Consider the following 20,087-nt stretch of genomic DNA (forward strand, 5'->3'; position numbering starts at 1 on the left):
TCCTTCCCCACTTTGAGAGGATTCTGGGCCACAGGTTCACCCGGAGATGCTAGCCAGATGCCTGCCCTTTTGTCAAAGTCCAACAGCCCTCACAGCCCAGCCCCTGGCACGTCCTGAAGGCCTGGGAGGGGAGCCCAGCCCTGTTTTTCATCCTCTAAACCACACATTTCTCCTCCACTATTTTTCCCCTCCTTTTCCAGGGAACCCCTCTGTTTCCTGCACCACACCAAGCTGTCCTGGCAATGTTCCTTTAATTCCTACTCCCTTTCCATGGCATTATTTTTATGCATTCACTCCCCAGAACTGAAGACTATTTATGAAGACACATATAGCACAATCACAAAATATTAGGGGTCAATGAGAAATGTGTGCTTGCAGAGGAACTACAGGACCGGCCCTGATAAAACAAAGCATTCCATAAAGTCTCATGCTGTTGCAAGAGGTCAATCAAGCATACAGTTTGAGTTTCCTACCAGCCAGCCCGAAGAGGAGATCTATGTCCACACAACTGAAGCGGCGTGATTTTTTTTTTTTCCTGAGAGGCACAAGTATTCCCCTTCCTAAAACAAGAAAGTTCCTTCTCCCACGAGTCCTTCTTAAGAGGACACCGTGGTATGGAATGAACATGATGGTCCGCGACATTTTAGAGTAAATCCTCTGAAAATTCTCACCAGGCCCTTCCTTCTTTACTCAACACGTTCAGCAAGATTTAGTCCACATTTAACAGATATCTGTTGAGTGCCTACTCTGAGCCAGGCACTGCTCTAAGAATCAGGGGTTCATTGATGAACAAGAGAGGCAGTGGCGCTGCCCCCATGAGGCGGATGGTGGTATGGTAGCTGCCATCTAACCAAAGATCCTGTAAAAGCATTCAAACCAGGGGGATGGCAGAGTGTAAATGTCCCTATCCAGATGCGTAGCTTTCAGAGATCTAATGACATTGGGTATGAGATACTAGAGAGGGGTCACTGGGCTAGGTGTGGCTTGCAGCCTCAGATTTCAGAGTCCTAGTACATACAAATAGGTGTCTGTATACATACACGATGATACAGATGGACAGACAACATGAAGCATTTTAGAAACCTGCCCCTCTCCCTACTGCCTTGCACAAGCCTGCCTGGAACACTTACCAGCCTGCTGGCCTCTGCAGGGTTCTAAGTGCTGACTTAGGAAAGGATGAAGGGACCATATCCTTCAAGCAATTCCCCACCAGCATGTAGCAGATTCTTGAACCTTGATTGTGTTATAAAAAGAACCTTTTTTAAAAAAAGAGTAAAATTGTTCCTCAACCATCTGGAACAGATGCTAGGGGCCAGCAAAAATACCTAGAGGAGATCTTTCTCCCCCAGTTTGAGATTTCACATGGAAAAAAAAATACATCTCAGAATCTTTAAGGTTAAAAAAAATGTAGGGGACACCATCCTCAGTCATCTTGCTTTAGATCTAAGACTCTGGCTTTCTTCAATTCTCAGGGCGATCGAATGAAATTCATTCTGGCAGGCGAGACGCCAGGAATTCCACAAGTGTCTGCATCGCCAAAGGATGGACATTTTATCAAATGAACAATACTCTGAAGACTTCAGGCGTCTCAGTTTGCAATCTGTCGATTCGGAACTTGGAAAAGGGTGGGTGGTGGGGGCCTGAAAGCTGAGACCCTATATCTGAGAAGAGATAAAACTTCAAAGCCATCCCATGGGAAGGGACTTAATTTTATAGTCAGCCAGGGAATGTAAGAGAGAAGGAAAAGGGGGATAAAAAACCTCACGAAGAACACATACTCCTAATGTGCTTCCACAGGAAGTGATGCGGGATCACCTTCCCGTGGTGGAGCCGCATTGTATTTTATTGTTTTAAGGCCCTAGTACAGCTGGAGTGTTTGTAAAAGGGATGCTACAAACATGAACCACGATTTCTGTCTGTAACTCCAAGTGTTTGCAGTGCATCAGAACTCTGTGCATTAGAACTCTTGGCTCTGGAAACAATTAGGATGTAAATTTCACCTCTCACCACACCCAAATGAAATATTAATCAAAAAAAACAAGGGAGAATAGGGAGAGCTTGCTTTGGGGAATTCTGCTTCTAATTAGGTCAGAGTCCAGTGTGAGCGCCATCCCTGCAGATGAGCAGAGTCAGGCCACCACAAAGGTCACCATTCCCCTGGGATACAAGAGGAAGAAAGCCAGGGAGAGAGTAAAGGATTATTAACAGAGCATCAGCTTTGTGCCAGACACTGTATTTGTTACCTATCGCTAATGACAAATCATCCTGAAATTTAGCAGCTTAATCACATTTATTTTTCACAGTTTCTGAAGGCCAGGCGTGGCTTTGCTGGGTGCCTCCGGCTCAGGGCCCACCACAGTCTGCAATCCAGGTATCAGCAGAGGCTGCCATCATTGTAAGGTTCCACTGGGGAAAGAGCTGGTTCCAAGTTCACTACCATGGCTGCTGGCAGGCCTCTGGTACCGGCTGTCTGCTAGAGACATCAGTTTCTTGCCACATGGCCCTCTTCATAGGACAGCTCATAACACGGCAGGTGGCCTCCATCAGAGCCAGCAAGGGAGAGAGCACAATGGGGTGCCCGAGATGGAGGGCACAATTTTTTGTCACCTAACCTTGGGAATGACATCCCATCACCTTTGCCATATTCTTTTCATTAGAAGCAGATCACTAAGTCTGGCCCCTATTCAAGAAGAGGGGATCACAGAAGGGCACAAACAGCAGAAGGTAGCGATAACTGGGGGCCGCCTTAGAGCCTGCCAGCCACGCAGGGCCGGGCTTTTCAGAGCTGTTTATTGAAAACAAACAACACACTGAGGAAAGTATTCTTTTCCTAACTGTGCAGACTGTGTAGCTGAGGCCATGGATGCTTGAATAAACTAAGGACAATCTTACAGCTCTGTGTGCAGCAGAGCCAGGATTCAAACTGAAGAACCCATACACCCCCCGTAACATCACACAGAGGGAAGCAGAAAGCTACAAAGGGGATTTTCTTTTACTCACTTCCTTAGCAGTTTCTTCCTCATCATAGAGGAAATCACTTTTTTTAAAGGGCAAATTAATACCCAGTGTGGCACAATAGTTTCCCACAGATGTGTTTGTTTGATTTGCTGCTGAAATTCTTTTAAGATATTTTGCATGGAGAGGTAAACTGTTATATACAGGATGGATAAACAACAAGGTCCTACTATATATATAGCACAGGGAACTATATTCAATATCCTGTGATAAACCATAATAGAAAAGAATACAAAAAAAAAGAATATACGTGTATAACTGAGTCACTCTGCTGTACAGCAGAGATTCGCACAACACTGTAAATCAACTATATTTCAATTAAAAAATAAATATAAAAAAATTTTTAAGATATTTTGCAGGGGACTCTAATAAATTAAACAGTTAAAAGTTTATGTGCTGTAGTGCAAACAGCAAGTGGGGAGGTGAAGTGGAGTGGGGATGGGACATGTCTCTATCCACTCAACCTCCCTCCAACTCTTAGAGCCCTGAGGATCTGAGAAGTCGGTTTGAAAACATACCAGTACAGTAGAAACTACAGTAAAACCTACGAGTACAGACCTTTAGAGTCAGAAAATCATCATGTACCAGCTGAGAGGTATTAGGCAAATCTCTCCAATCTCAGCCTCCCTTCCCTCACCTGGAACAGTGGGATAATGGTAATGCCTACTCCACACTGTGGGATAAAAACCCCAGAGAGCCCTGGGTATGTGCTAGTTAATGCTACTTAACAAATGCTAGTTTACATGTTCAAACTAAAGCATTAGTAAGTACCAAGATACTATTAGACTTGTCTTCTAGACAGGGAAAAAAGCAAGCGCCTCAGATGCCAGATAAGATTGATGCTGTGAAACACAAAAGTCATGGAAAGAATATTAAATCCTACACATAAAGAATGAGTGGGATGTTTGCTTTCTAGCCATGAAGGGATAACTGACACCAGATTTTGCTTCTATTGTAAATAACTAGAAAACTGGATAGGACACATTAAGTAACTGATTTCAGATGTGGGTGACAGGCAGTACATGACTGCTAGGCTTGAGGGAAGGGAAACAAGTGAGGTGAGGCCCATGGTGGCCCCGACTATCTTCTGCCTGGGTGATGCATTAGGGCACAGGGTAGAGGCATGGGACCGGGAGAGGGAATTGAAGGAGAACATGATACCTCACTGGGGTGAGACGACAAAGAGTTGAAGGTGACTGAGATCGCTGGAAGTTTTAGGTCAGGTACTGGACAGAAGTTATCGAAGGAGAGAAACTCCAAAAACTTGCGTAAGAGTCCTCTTGAGTCTTTGGCCAAATACTAAGCTCTGAATGCACAGGGCAAGACCCCAGGAGGCCAAATAATGAACTACTAACCGGAGAAAAGAACTTCTGAAAAACTCTGAGCTGACCCCCGCCAAAGTCACACAGGGCCAAGAGTTCCAACCAGTGAGGGTGGAGAGACTTTGTTCAACTCCATGGGCATTCAGTAGACAGACTAAAAGGGCCACACTTTAGAAATACGGTCAATCTAGCCCTAGACCCACTTAAGGCTTTTTTTTAAAGCCTTGAGTGAGTTAAGAGCTCCTCAAGTCAATTCACTTTCTGCTGGAAAAACATACCACTGTGAAACAGACGTCAAAATCCAGACATCCAAGAACTTAGCATCCCGAAAGTAGAGCATACAATTAAAAAAAATCTAGACATGCAAAGAAGCAGAAAATGAGATGCACAGAAGAAAAATCAGTCAAGAGAAACAAAGTCAAAAAAGACAGAGAGGATAGAATTAGCAGGGAAAAAAATTTTAAGTAGCTCTTAAATTCAAGGACTTAAAGAAAACCAGAATATAAGAACAAATACAAAATCTCAGTTGAGTAATGAAAGCTATTTAAAACAAACAAACAAAAAAACCACACTACACACCTATTAGGATGGCTAAAATCCAAAACACTGACAATAAGAAATGCTGATGAGGATGTGGAGCAGCAGGAACTCTCACTTGTTGCTGGTGGGAATGCAGAATAGTACGGCCACTTTGGAAAACAGTTGGGTGGCTTTTTTACAAAGCTAAACATAGGCTTTCCATATGATCCAGCATTCATTTTCTTTGGTATTTACCCAAATGAGTTGAAAACTTATGTCTAAACCAAAACCTGTACATGAATGTTTATAGAAGCTTTATTCATAATTGCCAAAGCTTGGAAGCAACCAAGATGTCCTTCAATAGATGGACGAATAAACAAACAGCACACAATGGAATATCATTCAGCAGTAAGAATAAAATCAGCTATCAAGCCACAAAATAACATGAAGAAATGTTAAATGCACATTGCTAAGTGAAAGAAACTAGTCCGAAAAGGCTACATATTATGATTCCAACTATATTACATTCTGGAAGAGGTAAAACTATGGAGACAGTGGTTGGCAGGGGTTTGGAGAAAGATCTGAAGGAAGGGATAATAGGTGGGGCACGAGGGATTTTAGGGTGGTGATACTATTCTGTATGATACCATAATGGTAGATGCATGCCATTCTGCATTCATCAAAACCTATAGGACCTGGCAACACAAAGAATGAACCCTAATGTAAACTGTGAACCTAGTTAATAATAATGTGTCAATACTGATTTATCAACTGTGACAACGTTACACTAATGCAAGGTGTTAATAGAAGAAACTTTGTACTTGGGGGTGGGGGGTAGTATATGAGAACTCTGTATTTTCTGCATAATTTTTCTATAAACCTAAAACTGCTCTAAAAAATAAAACATTATTTTTTTAAAAAAAATGCAAATTCTAAAACTGAAAAATACAGCATCTGAAATTGTTTAAATCCACTGAATGAAGTAAGTAGCAGATCATAACCCTGCAGAAGCAGAGATCAGTAAACTTATACATGAAGCAATACAAAGTATCTGAAATGAAGTACAAAGAGATGAAAAGGCTAAATAAAAGAACAGAGTCTCAACCTGGAGACCATATAAAGTAGTGTAATACACTTGAAGTTAGAGTCCCAAAGGAGAGGAGAGAGATTGGGGTAGAGAAAATATTTGAAGAACTAGCAGCTGGAAATTTTCCAAATTTGATGACAAATATTAACTCATAGATTGAAGAAGGTCAACCCCCAAAAATTATAAGCAAAGAAAAAAAACACTAAGACTTATGATAATCAAATTGTGATAAACCAAAGATAAAATTCTTAAAAGCAGCCATAGAAGAGACACATAACATACAGGAGAAAAAACAATAGTTTCCACTGACTTTTCACCAGAAATAATGCAACAGAGAAAATAGAACAATGTCTTTAAGGGGCTGAAATAAAAACATTGTCAATGAAAAACATTGTCAGAGCAAAATACCCTTAAAAATTACGGTAAAATTAAAAATTATAAAATAGAAAAAACTGAAAAAATCCATAGCTAGAAAATCTATACTATGAGAAATGTGGAAGGGAGTTATTCAGGAAGAAGGAAAATGATACCAAATGGAAATTTATATTTACACAAAGAAATGAAGAGCACCACAAATAGAAAATATTAAATATTTTTCCTCTCATTTCTTGATTTTTTAAAAAGATTATTTAAATCAAAATAGTAACAATGTATTTTGGGTTTATAAGGTGTAGAAGTAAAATGTGAGACTACAATAGCACAAAATAATGAGAAAATAGCATTATACTGCTGTATGGTTCTTACATTAAATGTGAGGTAGTAAAATATTAAAAGTATACTGTTATAAGTTAAGGGTGTATATTGTAAAACCCAGAGTAACCACTAAAAATATAGGACACAGAGTTATAGCTACTAAGCCAATCAAGGAGATATAATTACTAGAATATGTTCAATTAACCCACAAGGAAGCAAGAAAATTAAAAATATGATAAATATAAACCCAAACACATAATTTAATTAAATGTAAAAGAACTAAACACTCCAGCTAAAAGACAACACTCATTAGATTGGATTTTTTTAAATATCAGGCACTAACTATATCATGTATAGAAGTGTTCAAACAGGTTAGAAGTCAAAAGATGAAGACACACTGATTAAAAGCTGGAATAACTATACTAATATTAGATAATATAGATTTCAAGGTTAAGTATTACCAGATATAAAGAGAAACATTTAATAAGGGCAAATATGTCAATTCATGAAGAAGATATAACAATCATAATTGTCTGTAACTGAAGCAAAAATTGACAGAATGGGAGAAATGATAAATTTACAATTAGAGTTGCAGACTTCAATGCAGTTGACCCTTGAACAACATGGGGGTTAATCCAAGGATAACTTATAGTTGGCCCTCCATTTCCTAGGTTCCTCTGCATCCGTGGATTCAGTCAACCATGTACCATGTAGTACTGTAGTATTTATTATTATACTATTGAAAAATATCTGTGTACCAGTGGTAGTTCAAACCTGTCAACTGTACTTAGTTCTGGATAGACAAAGTACCTTAGCCCATTTAGGCTGCTAGAACAGAATACCATAAACTGGGTGACTTATAAACAACAGAACTTTCTTACAGTTCTAGAGGCTGGGAAGTTCAAGATGAAGGCACCAACGGATTTGGTGTCTGGTGAGGACTCATTTCCTGGTTCATCGTCATCTGTCTTCTTGCCATGTCTTCACATGGTGGCAGGGGCAAGGGAGTCTCTGAGGTCTCTTTTATAAGGGCACTAATCTCATTCATGAGGGCTCCATCCTCATGAGCTAATTACCTATCAAAGGCCCCACCTCCTAAGACCATCGTACTGAGATAATTTCAACATATGAATTTGGGGGGACACAAACATTCAGTCTATAGCAAGAAGTAAACAAAAAATCAAGAATATACAAAATGTGAACAACACTACAATCAACTCAATCTAATTCATAGTCTATCCAAGCGCACATGGAATATTCACCAAAATAGACCCTATTGTGGGCCATAAAACAAGTCTCAAACTTAAAACAATTCAAATCCTACAGAGTTTGTTTTCTGACAAAATGAAGTTGAGTTAGAAATTAATAACAAGATTCCAAGAAAATCCACAAATGTTGGAAATTAAGCATTACACTTCTAAATAACCCATAAATCAAAGGAGAAATCGTAAAGGGAATTAGACAATATTTTAAACTGAAAAATTAAAAACACAATGTACCAAAATTTGTGGGATGCAGCTAACACAGTGCTTAGAAGTAAACTTACAGGTCTAAAGATTTATATTAGAAGAGAAAAATAAACATTACCTAAGCTTCAACCTAAAAAGATTTTTAAATGAGGAAATTAAACTCAAAGTATGCAGAAGAAAAAATAATAAAGAATGGCAAATGATATAAAAGGAAATAATCAAAACATCAGGAAAAATGGCAACAAAAGTGGGTTCTTTGAGAAATTTAAAAAAATTGATAAAACTCCAGCTAGACTGATGAAATAGAGTGAAACACAAATAATCAATACCAGGAATGAAAGAGAACATATCTCTACAGATTCCACATACATTAAAATGATAATGACAAAACATTATTAACTTCATTCTCATAATTTGAAAACTCAGGCTAACTGGATAAATTCCTTGGAACACAAAAATTACCAATATTGACTCAAGAAGTAGAAAATCTAAATCACCATATATCTATTAAAGAAAGTGAATTTGTAATTAAATATCTTCCCACAAAGAAAACTCCAGATCTAGATGGCTGTCCTGGTGGTTTTATCAGACATTTAAGGAAGATATAATGCCAATCCTAAACAACCACTTTATAAACCTGGAGGAGGGGAACACAATTTCAGCCTCACTGTAAGTGACTAGCATAAACCTAATGTCACAACCAGATAAAAACATCCAAGAAAAAAAAAACTGCAGGCTAAAATGCCTCATGAACATTTTATGAAAAATCCTTAACACAATATTAGCAAATCAAACCACACAAAATATTACAAAATACAACACAACATGACCAAGTGAGATTTATCACAGGAATGCAAGGTTGGTTAACATTCAAATACCAACTAATATAATTTGTCACATTAATAGAGTAAGGTGTGTGGGGGAGAGCTATAATAATCTCAACAGGTGCTGAAAAATCTTTTGACAATTTAGAGAAAAAAACCTCTCAAACTAGAAACAGAGGAAATCTACTTAAACCTAATATTATCTGTGAGAAGCTAACAATTAACATTCCATTAAATGCTTTCTCACTTAGATCAGGAAAAAGGCTGGAATGTCCACTCTCACCAATTCTAGTACAGTGTTGCATAGAGGTTCTAGGCAGTATAGTAAGAAAAAGAAATGAAAGGCATATAAAAGGAATTTAAAGTGAAGTTACTTTTATTTGCAGACTACACAGCAGTGTACATAGAAAATCCTAAGGAATCCAAAACAAAAACTTACAGAACTAAGTGAATTTATCAGTGTCACAGGACACATAGACCTAAACATAAAAGCAAAAACTATAAGATGTCTAGGGGAAAAGGAGGAACATATTTTTGTGAACTTGGGCTAGATAAGCTTTTGTAGATAGGATATAGAATTCAGTAACCATTAGAAAACTGAGAAGTTGAACTTTATCAAAATGCTATTTTAAAAAAGATTTTTGCTTATCAAAAACACATTTTTAAATGATTAAGCAGGCTGTAAACTGAAAATATTCATAAACTCTGACAAAGGGTATATAGAGATATATGTTATCTATCTCTATCTCTGTATCTTCTACAATAAAAAACAACCCACGCAATAAATAATGGCAGTTTCTTAAAGTATTAAACATATATTTAGTCCACAGCCAGCAATTTCATTCTAAGGTATTTACCTAAGAAAAATGAAAACACCTATCCACAAAAAGTCTTTTACAAAACTTAACCATAGCAGCTTTATTCACAATAGCCAAAAACTGGTAGCAGCCCAGGTGTTCATCAAGAGGTGAAAGAATGAACAAATTGTGTTGTATTCATTCAGTGGAATAATACTCAGCAATAAAAATGAACAAACCACTGATAGACAAAGCAAAAGTATTATGCCGAGAGAGAAGCCTTCACACAAACATACACATTGCTTGATTTCCTTTCCAAGAAGTTCTAGAAAAGGCAAAACATGATAGAAATCAGGACAGTAGGATTTCTGAGAACTCAGAATGACAAGAGGCCACAATGGAGTTTTCTGGGGTTATCGAAATGTATTGATAAAAGTGTGGCTTACACGGGTATATATGTTTGTAAGACCTGTGCATTTCAATGTATTTAAACCTTAATTTTACAAAATCTTAACTTTTATTTTTAGAATTGGATGATTTTAAAAACATCTTGAGAACGTAGAAAAGCTAAACAATCTTGGAAAAGAGTAAGATAAGGACTTACACTCACAGATTTCAAGACTTATTATGAAGCCATGGTAAGCAAGACACTGTGGTGTTGGTAATGGAAGACACATAGATCAGTGGAACAGTGTCCAGAAAGATCCATGCTTATATAACCAACTGATCTGGGGTCAAGGAACCTAAGCAATTCAATGAGGGAAAACACAGGTTTTTTCAATAAACAATACTGCAACAAACTGCTTGGGGCAAATCTATAAGGGGTAAAAATTAACTGTAACTCTTGCCTTACACCATACACAAAAGTTAATTCAACATGGATCATACAGATCAGTATAAAAGCTTAGAACAATAAAACTGCCAAAAGAAACCAAATGAGAATATCTTTGCAACTTTGAAGCAGATATGGATTTCTCAGACAGGAATGAAAAAGCATTCATCATAAGGGGAAAATCTGATACACTAGATTTTCTCAAAATTTTAAAAATTTATGAAAAGACATTATTACGCTAGGCATAGATAAGGTGAAAATTCACAAATATATTCACAAAACATATTATCTGACAAGCCTCTGGATCTAAAATATACAAAGAACTTCTCAAACCTCAATCATAAAAAGACAACCCAATTTTTGAAATGAGTAAAAAGTCTAGAACAGGCAATTCACTAAAGAATACACATGAGGGACTTCCCTGGTGGTCTAGTGGTTAAGACTCCGGCTCCCAATGCAGGGGGCATGGGTTTGATCCCACATGTCACGTGGTCAAAAAAAAAAAAAATCTGTTATAAAAATACACATGAGTGTCCGATAAGCACATGGAGAAAAGGCTCAACAGCATCAGTCATCAAGGAAATGCAAATTAAAACAAAGATGATATACAATTATGCACACACTATCATGGCTGACATTTTAAAACTGGCAACATCAAATTCCGGTAAGGATGTGGAGCTACAGGACTCTGGTACAATAACATCAGGGAGGCAAAATGGCCACTTCGGAAATCCGTCTAGCAGTTCCCCATAAAGTCAAGTATTCACCTGCCCTAGGACCCAGAAATTCCACTTCTACCTACAGGCGTACCTCAGAGATATTGCGGGTCCAGTTCCAGACCACCACTATAAAGCCCGTATCTCAGTAGAGCAAGTCATACAAATTTTTGGTTTCCCGGCGCAGGTAAGGCAGTGCACTCAGTAGTCCACGGATCTGTCTCTTGCTTCAACAATGTTTGGACAGAAGAGACCCAGGGACACCCTCCTCCTCCAACTTCCGACCACCCTCCAACCTTTTTTCCAGTAGTCACCTTCAGAACCAACCTCTACAGCTATTCTCAGCCTCCGGGACCAGCCAACACCATTTTTTGAGCTTAGCTCCTAATTGCCCGTCAACCATGAGCTCCCAGATTCATCAGAATTATTTCACCCAGGCGGAGGCTGCCATCCGCTCCCTGGTCTATGTGCATCTGCGGCCTCCCGCACCTACCTCTCTCTGGGCTTCTATTTCGAACGCGACAATGCGGCTCTGGAAGCGTGGGCCACTTTGTCCGCGAACTGGCCGAGGAGAAGCTGGAGTGCTCTGAGCGTCTCTTTTTTTTTTTTTTTTTTTTTTCTGAGCGTCTCTTGAAGATGCAAAACCAGCGCAGCAGCCGTGCCCTCTTCCAGGACTGCAAAAGCCATCCCAGGATGAGTGGGGTAAAACCCAGGACGCTATGGAAGCCGCCATGGTCCTGGAGAAGAACCTGAACCAGGCAGGCCCTTTTGGATCTGCGTGCCCTGGGTTCTGCCCGCACAGATCCCCAGCTCCGCGACTGCCGGGAGAGCCGCTTCCTGGATGAGCAGGTGAAACTCATCAAGAAGATGAGTGACCACATGACCAACCTCCGCGGGCTGCCTGGTCTCTAGGCTGGGCTGCGCCAGTATCTCTTCCCAAAGGCTCACCCTCGAGCATGACCAGGAGCCTCCAGAGCCCAGCAGCCTTTGAGGAGCCCCTCTGGCATCCCCCTGGTGAAGGCTTCTGCCTGAAGTCTTTCTCTGCAGCCACTAGGCAGCTTTTCAACCACCCTGGAGCCCTCTCCCAAGCGGTGGACCAAACGTAAACAATAAAGTTTTTTGCAGTAGCCAAAAAAAAGTTACGTTTATACTATACTGTAGTCTATTAAGTATGCAATACCACTATGTCTAAAAAAACAAGGTACATACCTTAGTTTTAAAATACTTTACTGCTAAAAAATGCTAATCATCATCTGAGCCTTCAGTGAGGCATAATCTTTTTGCAACAGTAACATCAAAGATCACTGATCACAGCGCAATAGCAAATATAATAATAATGAAAAAGCTTAAAATGTTACAATAATTTCGAAAATGTGACACAGAGACATGAAGTGAGCAGATGCTATTGGGAAAATGGCGCCAATAGACTTGCTTGCTGCAGGGCTGCCACAAACCTTCTATTTGTAAAAAACCCAGTGCCTGCGAAGCACAATAGAGCTGAGTGCAGTAAAATGAAGTCTGCCTGTATTTACTCAAGAGAAATGACAATGTGCACAATAAGAGCTGAATAAGAATATCCATATCAGCTTTGTTCGTAATAGCCAAAAACTAGAAATGACCCAAATGTCCTTCAACAGGTGAGGGGATAAAAAATGGAGTTATAATCATACAACAGAAGTTACTCAGCAATAAAGAGGAATGAATTACTGATACATGCAACAACACAAATGAGCCTCAAAGACATGATGCTGACAAAAGCCAGCTACAAAAGAATACATCCTGCACAATCTGATTTATATGGAGTTCTAGAACAGGCAAAATTAATCTCTGTTGAAAGAAATCAGAGCAACGTTCTCCTGAGAGCCAGGAGGAAGTGGGTGGGGAAGGATGGTCTGGAAGGAGCAGGTAGAATGTTTTGGGGGCGATGGAAATGTTCTGTGTCTTGACAGAGATGTGGGTTATGTGGCAACATGCATTTGCAAAAACTCATTAAACTGTAATCTTAAGATCTGTGCATTTCACTGCCTATTAATTATACGTCAATTAAACAAGTAAGGAGCTAACATTTTTTAAAGAAGAAGATACGGGGGAAAAAAGCATATACAAGAGCCTGAGAAAATATCAGGGTGCAGTTAAGCAGTGATTAATAATGGGTGGGCATCAATGAAAGGTACCATATCATGGTGAAATATTTGTTTTCTGTAAAAATTTGGTTTTTGCTAATGATTCATTTTTCAATGTTATCTATGATTGTTCTAAGTAATTTCTCCTTCCCTTTTTTTAGGCATGCTTACTTTGAAAAATATGTTAATTTTCTAGTAAGTTTGCAACACTTTCTTAAACATGTACAGTTGGTCAGCCAAGTCATAAGGCCACAGTCTGTCTTTACCACCTACCAAGTAGGCACAGTCACCCACCTGAGGCCCAGGTGGCCAAGGGTAGACAGGAGAGCCCCTGAATGCTGAGCTGGCAGCTGTAATAGGACGCAATAAACACGACCACAGCACAGATCGTTCTCTGATTCACCCTGAGTTCTTTAGCTCAACAAATCGGGCCTTTTCTATGCTTTGGGCTCTAGTTTTCCTGAAACCATTTTCAGATGCTTTAAATATGGCAGTGTATCAAGAGGCAATGAAATAAACTTACATCAACTTAATTGGTGGATGGCAAATTTAAGCTAACTGTAGAAGATGCATTCAAAAAACAAATAACCAGAATGTTAGTTTGATTGTAGGGAGTGAACCATTTTTCTCAGTGGTGTGAGGGGTGGTCTCATCTCTCCCCCATGTCTCTTCCATGGGCCTGGAAATTATCAAAGCAGGATCACAAAACGAGCAGTTGCTGAGGTGGCTCGAATCAGAGATGAGATGGACCATTTTTGCATAGTAACTCCCAAGAAAATTACCATGGAGAGGCCCATGTTCACAAGGGGAGACGCTAGCTGGTCTCTAAGATGCTCCATTAGTGGGATTTGACTCTCCACCCCTCACCACTCTCTTATTCAAAGTGAAGCCAAATGATTGAATGTCATTGGTGATTAAAAGTGGTTGGGTCCTAGAGTAACAAGCGTGAGCACTGAAGGGCTTAACCTCTTGTAGCAACTGCAAGAGGTTGACTCCAAGAGTTCACCTTCAACCACCCACAGCTGTTGGAGAGCAAGTTAAATAGAGCGAGTGAGTCACACCTGAATCCTTCCCTCCCCCATCAAGCTGAAGCACGTAGACCCCGCACTACCCAAAGCATGGCCATGAGCCAGCAGCCTCAGCGTTACCTGGGAGCTTGTTAGAAATACAGGATCTTGGGCCACACCCCAGACCTACAGAGTCTGCATTACTACAAAATCCCCATGTGATTCATGTGCACATTGAAATTTGAGAAATGCTGGTGGGAGTTCATCTGTTTATATTTAACAAACACATATATAGCATTTATTATGTGCCAGGCACTGTTCTACATGTGTTAGAAATATTAACAGATTTAATCCTCACAGCAACCTTCTGATTGTAGGTACTATTGTCATCTCCATTTCAAGGAAGAGGAATATGGGGCACAGAGAAGTTAAGCAACTTGCCCAAGGTCACACAGGTAGTAAGTGGCAGAGCTGGGATTTAAACCCTAGAAGCCTAGCTTCGGTGTCCGTGCTCTTAATCATTGCATTGTGTAGTTGAAATGATTCCAAGGAGAAATACAGGATTTTTTTTTTTACATTTTTCTGGGATCCATTTGTATCTCTACTTTTGTATTTGTATGTCCATAGTTAATTGTACTGTGATTTGATTGTGGACTTTTAACACACCAGTTTTTCCACCCTAAAGGGTGCAAGATTGGGGTACACTTATTTTAGGTGCTCTCCCCAAAAGAATATATTTCTCCTATATTCTGTGAAATGGCACTGCTTGCCTAGTTTTCCCATTGAGGGTTAGAGAACTTGGACACATATTCAGCTAAGCTTATCCATCTTTACAAACCTGGAGGGATTCCTTTACTAATAACATAATGACAGGAAATGACTGAATCCACAATATGGAAAGCATTAAAAGAGTTTAGGATCTGATTTATGTTAACAAATATGCATCAGACAAACTACAACTAATAGCCAACATCACTGCTGTACATTTCTAGTACCAATTCCCTCCACCAAAGAATTAGTGGAACCCTCAGGTACATGTAGCTCAGGGAAATTAATCTGAAACAATATCAAAATTGTCCATGTCTCACATACAAAGGAATAGACTATAGCCCAATTACTTCCTGTAAGAAGATCTGTCTGTTAATCTCAATAAAGGGAATTGCTAAACCTTTTAGTGTGGGATCTGCAAAATGCACACAATATCTTCCTGGATTGTATTGTGATCCTCTGCAGTGGTGGATCTTACGTGCAGATCTTAAGGTTTTGGCACCTTGAACACAACTCTTAGGCTGTGTGCTACATGAAAACTCTCCCTTGTTATATGGGAAAGCTATTCATGCTAGACTTCCTTCCTGCGTTACTTTGTGAAATGTCCCCCGGGTATTACCACTGTTAGCACTCCAGGTTCCCTTATGTTTGGGCAAAAGGCTCAAAGAGTATTTTTGATTGACTAGATTATTCCCTGAAGAACCTACTTGTTCTTGCCTGAGAACAAAGTTATGACCACAACCAATGGCCTCACTCCAAGTATACTTTCATCCTCATCATCATTTATATTGATGGCTCCTAAAAGTCTCCGAAAGACACTTTCTGAGAGGCAGCCTGGTGTAAGGCAGTAATTTAAAACTTTGCCTGCATATTAGAATGGCCTGGAGCACTTTTCAAAAATACCAATGTCTAGACCCCACCCTGAGTTTCTGATTTAACTGGTCAGGGTGAAGCCTGAACTTTGAATTCCCACAACCATGGTCACTGTTAGGATTAAATGGGATACCGAAAATGAGACACCAAACGCAGTGATTGGCACAGCTATTTACTTGAAAATGCCAATTGTCCTCTGCCACCCGTGCCCTCCCAGTTTCTGCCGAGACAAAGGGAATCCCTAAAATATGGTTCTACTTCAGGGGTAGCCGAGCACATTGGAACAACTCATTATAGGAGAAAATGAGAGTGGGGGGCGGTGGGGTGGGGGGAGTAGCCAGCCACTGACAGGGGACCGAGACACAGAAAGAATTTTTTTTTTTAATAAATTTATTTATTTATTTATTTCTGGCTGCACTGGGTCCTTGCTGCTGCGCGTGGGCTTTCTCTAGTTGCGGTGAGCGGGGGCTACTCTTCATTGCGGTGCACGGGCTTCTCATTGCAGTGGCTTCTCTTGTTTCGGAGCACGGGCTCTAGGCGTGCAAGCTTCAGTAGTTGTGGCATGCGGGCTCAGTAGTTGTGGCTCACGAGCTCAGTAGCTGTGGTGCACGGGCTTAGTTGCTCCATGGCATGTGGGATCTTCCTGGACCCGTGTCCCCTGCATTGGCAGGCGGATTCTTAACCACTGAGCCACCAGGGAAGCCCCAAAGATTTTGTTTAATGCAGGGCAAGAAGTCAGGAGAATGAAGCAAGAAAAAGTCAGATTTAGTAAAATCTGATCACCTGGAAATTTTTAAAGGGGTCATTGCCAACACTTGTGCGGCTGCATGGAGTACATTTTACTCAGAAAAATTTAGGGGTGGAGGAGGCTCCATTTAGCTTATAATCTATATTAAATAGAAAGTTCAAAGCTGAAGCTGGGGGCGAGAAAGAGGAGCTAATGGAAGTTAGGGAATCTTCTTGGGAGGAAACAGCTCCTCTCAAGTCTTAGACAATGTCCTGTCCTCTCTATACATCCCTCAGGGAGGAAAAATAGAGAGAGAAACAACTAACACATGACAAGCAACTTCATCACTTTAAATACTTTCAACAATAAAAACTGTTAGGGAAATATTCATGCATTTGTTCAACATACATTTATTGAGCACCTACTATGTGTCAATCTTGTGCTAAGAATAGTCTGATTTCATAAATGATGAACTAAAACTAAGTAACTTGTCTAAGAAGAGGAAATCACAAAACTGGGGCTCAATTTGAGGTCTGACCCCCAAATAACATGTAGAGATGATTAGGTCCCCAGCCTTCGCTGGGAAATGTAGATGTGATATCCCTGGTTTGCAGCTCTTATGTCTGTTACTCCCTTCCTCTCCACCAACCCCAGCAAGTTTCCTGCTGTCTTACTTCATATTTTACTTCAAGGATCAGCTAGTACATCCCCTTTTCCTACAGGTCTTTCCTGACTCCACACGAGTTGACTCTCCATTTGTAGACCTCTGGCAGCTTGTGAGTGCCTGTGTCATGGCAAAATTATGCTACATTATGATTAATCACTTGTCTGTCTTCTCCACTGGACCATGAGATCCTCAAAGACAGGGGTTACTCAAGATCCCTATTTCTTTTCCTAGGGCCTAGCATAATGCCTGACGAAGAATAGGAAAGGCAGGGAGGGTGGAAGGAAGGAAGGAATTCAGTGAAGTCTTTCTAGAAGAGGTGAGCAACTGAGCTGGATATAGATTCGAATCAACCTGGGAGGGACTGAATGTTGCTGGAGGACAGGTTCAAGGAAAATCACAAGGAAAGGAATGTGGTGCCGTGTGGAGAGCACATCAGGACTACTATCCTCCACGGACGCAGGGTTTCAGGCCGAGCGGCAAAGCTAAGAATGTAAGGTCTGAGGATGTCTTGTAGGACTGACACTCAGCCATCAGCCATGGGACGGGTATGAACTGAGCACCTACTATGAGCCAGGGGTTCTGCCCAGCAGAGGGAGAGAGACCAGCACAGGCCCTGCTGTCACGGAGCTCAGGGTCCCACAGGCTAAACCTGTTCTGAGAGAAGAAAAAGGAATCAATCAAGGTCCTCACCCAGGCAGTGATGTAATTTAAGTGGAGCCTGAGGGCCATTTATCTTGTTCAGAGCGAAGCATGATCTGAGAGGAGGAAGGGGAGAGGGAGGGAGAGAAGAGAAGATGGGAAGAAAATGATGAGAAGCTCCAAATTAGACTCTTAACTCTGTGGGGGCAAAGTTGGATTCTGTATGGCCCAGTCTCATGTGTTTTGTGTATTCCAGCACCCAGGACAGTACCTGGCCATGACAGGTGCTCAAGAAATATTCGTGGAGTGAATGGGATGGGAAGGGATGGGGTGGAATTTTACTGAATTGAAGCGAATTAAGGGAGAGCAGTAGAGGAGCCCTTAACTGGGTGTCATGGTCCCTGGTGTCCAGTCCTTCCTGGCTCTGCCACTGACTAGCCAAGCGACCAGGCACTTTGATAGCTTCCCTGTTGTTTGTTGCCTCATCTGTGGGACGTACGGGGGATTTCAATTTGTACCCTAGTTTTCCATAGAACTTGACTATTTCATATGGTCAAATGAAAGCCTGCAGAGCCAGCTAATTTGGGACAATGCTAAGTTGAATAAATATAAACAAGTCTCTTGACCACGGGACATCTCAGAGCCTTGAACATGCCTGGGTGAATTGGGAAGCCCCGAGAGGAAGATAACATATGCTGTGGTTCCCAATTCCTTTGACTACAGAACCCCAACCTTCATTTTTTGTTTTTCATTTTCAATCTTACAGAACCTCTCCAGCCCTAATGGTGTCGTCCAATGATGTCATCTAATGATGTCATCCAAGTTCACCAAGACAGGGATGGCCATGTGGATTTGGGGATTAGTGAACAGCCAGATTTAGCCGATGCAGTGAGTCTAGGTAGGAGGAGAGGAATATCTTGTCTGTGGGATGGGGAAAGGGTGGTTGCAGGAGACCTGAAGGTCCAGTGAAGAAGTCCTTGATTTCCATGCGGGCTGAGACTTGGAATCTCACTCAAGAAAAGCAAGCCATCCTCTGTGTAAGGCACTGATATTCTGGTGTGGTTTTTAATTTCCCGTCCCTGGGATTAGCTATGTCAGGGAGGAATCCTTTGGCCGCCTTCTCTCAATACATCCCGGAGCTTTTATTTTGTTACCAATTTCCCTACATTGTATGCTTTCTTTGAGAATCATAACCGTGTGACTATTTGACAATTGAATGGTACGAACATCCTGAAATATACAGTTTTCCCCAGAGTTGCATTTCATACTATAATCCGAGGTGATCTCGGTTGCCAGAAACACTCACGCCGTTAATGGATTTGGAGGGAAGATGCTAGTAATGAGATTTTCAAATGCGAATTGTTTTGCTTTCAAATACAGGGTGAAATCCAATGAAATATTACCTTCGACACGCTGGTGCAGTAAGTCCAGCTGATCAAATGAATGCTCGGTGTGTGCTTCGTGTAGGCCTTTTCTGTTGCAAACAAGAGCTAGAGGGGAATCAGTCTTATTTTTTCCTGGTAAGATGGATCCTTGATCCCGAAAGTTGTCTTCTGTATTTGAGGGCACACACTTGGCCTCTTCACATCTACAATCCTGAGAGGTTTATTTATTTCACGCACTCATTCAATAAAAATTGACGGGGAACCTACTACGTGCCAGGCAGCTTTGTACACTGAGTGGTACAGCAGTGAACAGTATTTTATAATATTTACAGATGTTTCTGTCATCACAGGCCCTACAACCTGGTGAGACACATACACACAATAGACAAGTAAACACAAACATTTAAATGTCAGGTGGCAGTAACAGCCTTGGAGAAAAATAAGCAAGGTGAGGGTTAGAGTATGATGGGGCGGCTCCTGTGTTAGCTAGGGTGCCAGGGGCTGCCCTTCCGCGGAGGTGACTACGGAGCAGAGACCCTGGAGAGAAGAGGAAACTGGAGGCCCATGGCTGCTCCAGACTCCAGAACTCCGAAGCAATAGTGCGGAGCTTCGGGTGCAGCTTTG

General features: G+C 40.8%; 1 protein-coding gene, 2 long non-coding RNA genes and 1 pseudogene across 4 annotated transcripts in view; 3 read left to right on the forward strand and 1 right to left on the reverse strand.

Moving 5' to 3' along the window:
* Positions 1 to 20,087, reverse strand: part of LOC309649477 (uncharacterized protein) — a 664,470-nt gene that overhangs the window by 464,423 nt on the left and 179,960 nt on the right. The gene's annotated exons all lie outside the window — the stretch shown is intronic.
* The window catches only part of LOC309649497, a 431,245-nt gene that overhangs the window by 347,183 nt on the left and 63,975 nt on the right, over positions 1 to 20,087 (forward strand). The gene's annotated exons all lie outside the window — the stretch shown is intronic.
* LOC309649495 overlaps positions 1 to 20,087 on the forward strand; it is a 151,833-nt gene that overhangs the window by 109,726 nt on the left and 22,020 nt on the right. The window lies entirely within an intron of this gene.
* The window catches only part of LOC309649470 (ferritin light chain pseudogene), a 37,062-nt pseudogene continuing 16,975 nt past the window's right edge, over positions 1 to 20,087 (forward strand). Inside the window, exon 1 of the transcript in view lies at positions 1 to 20,087. This exon is cut by the window's right edge and continues 16,975 nt beyond it. The product of the transcript in view is annotated as a ferritin light chain pseudogene (transcript).

Source organism: Balaenoptera physalus (assembly GCF_965194825.1).
Source record: "Balaenoptera physalus genome assembly, chromosome: 19".
Taxonomy (NCBI): Eukaryota; Metazoa; Chordata; class Mammalia; order Artiodactyla; family Balaenopteridae; genus Balaenoptera; species Balaenoptera physalus.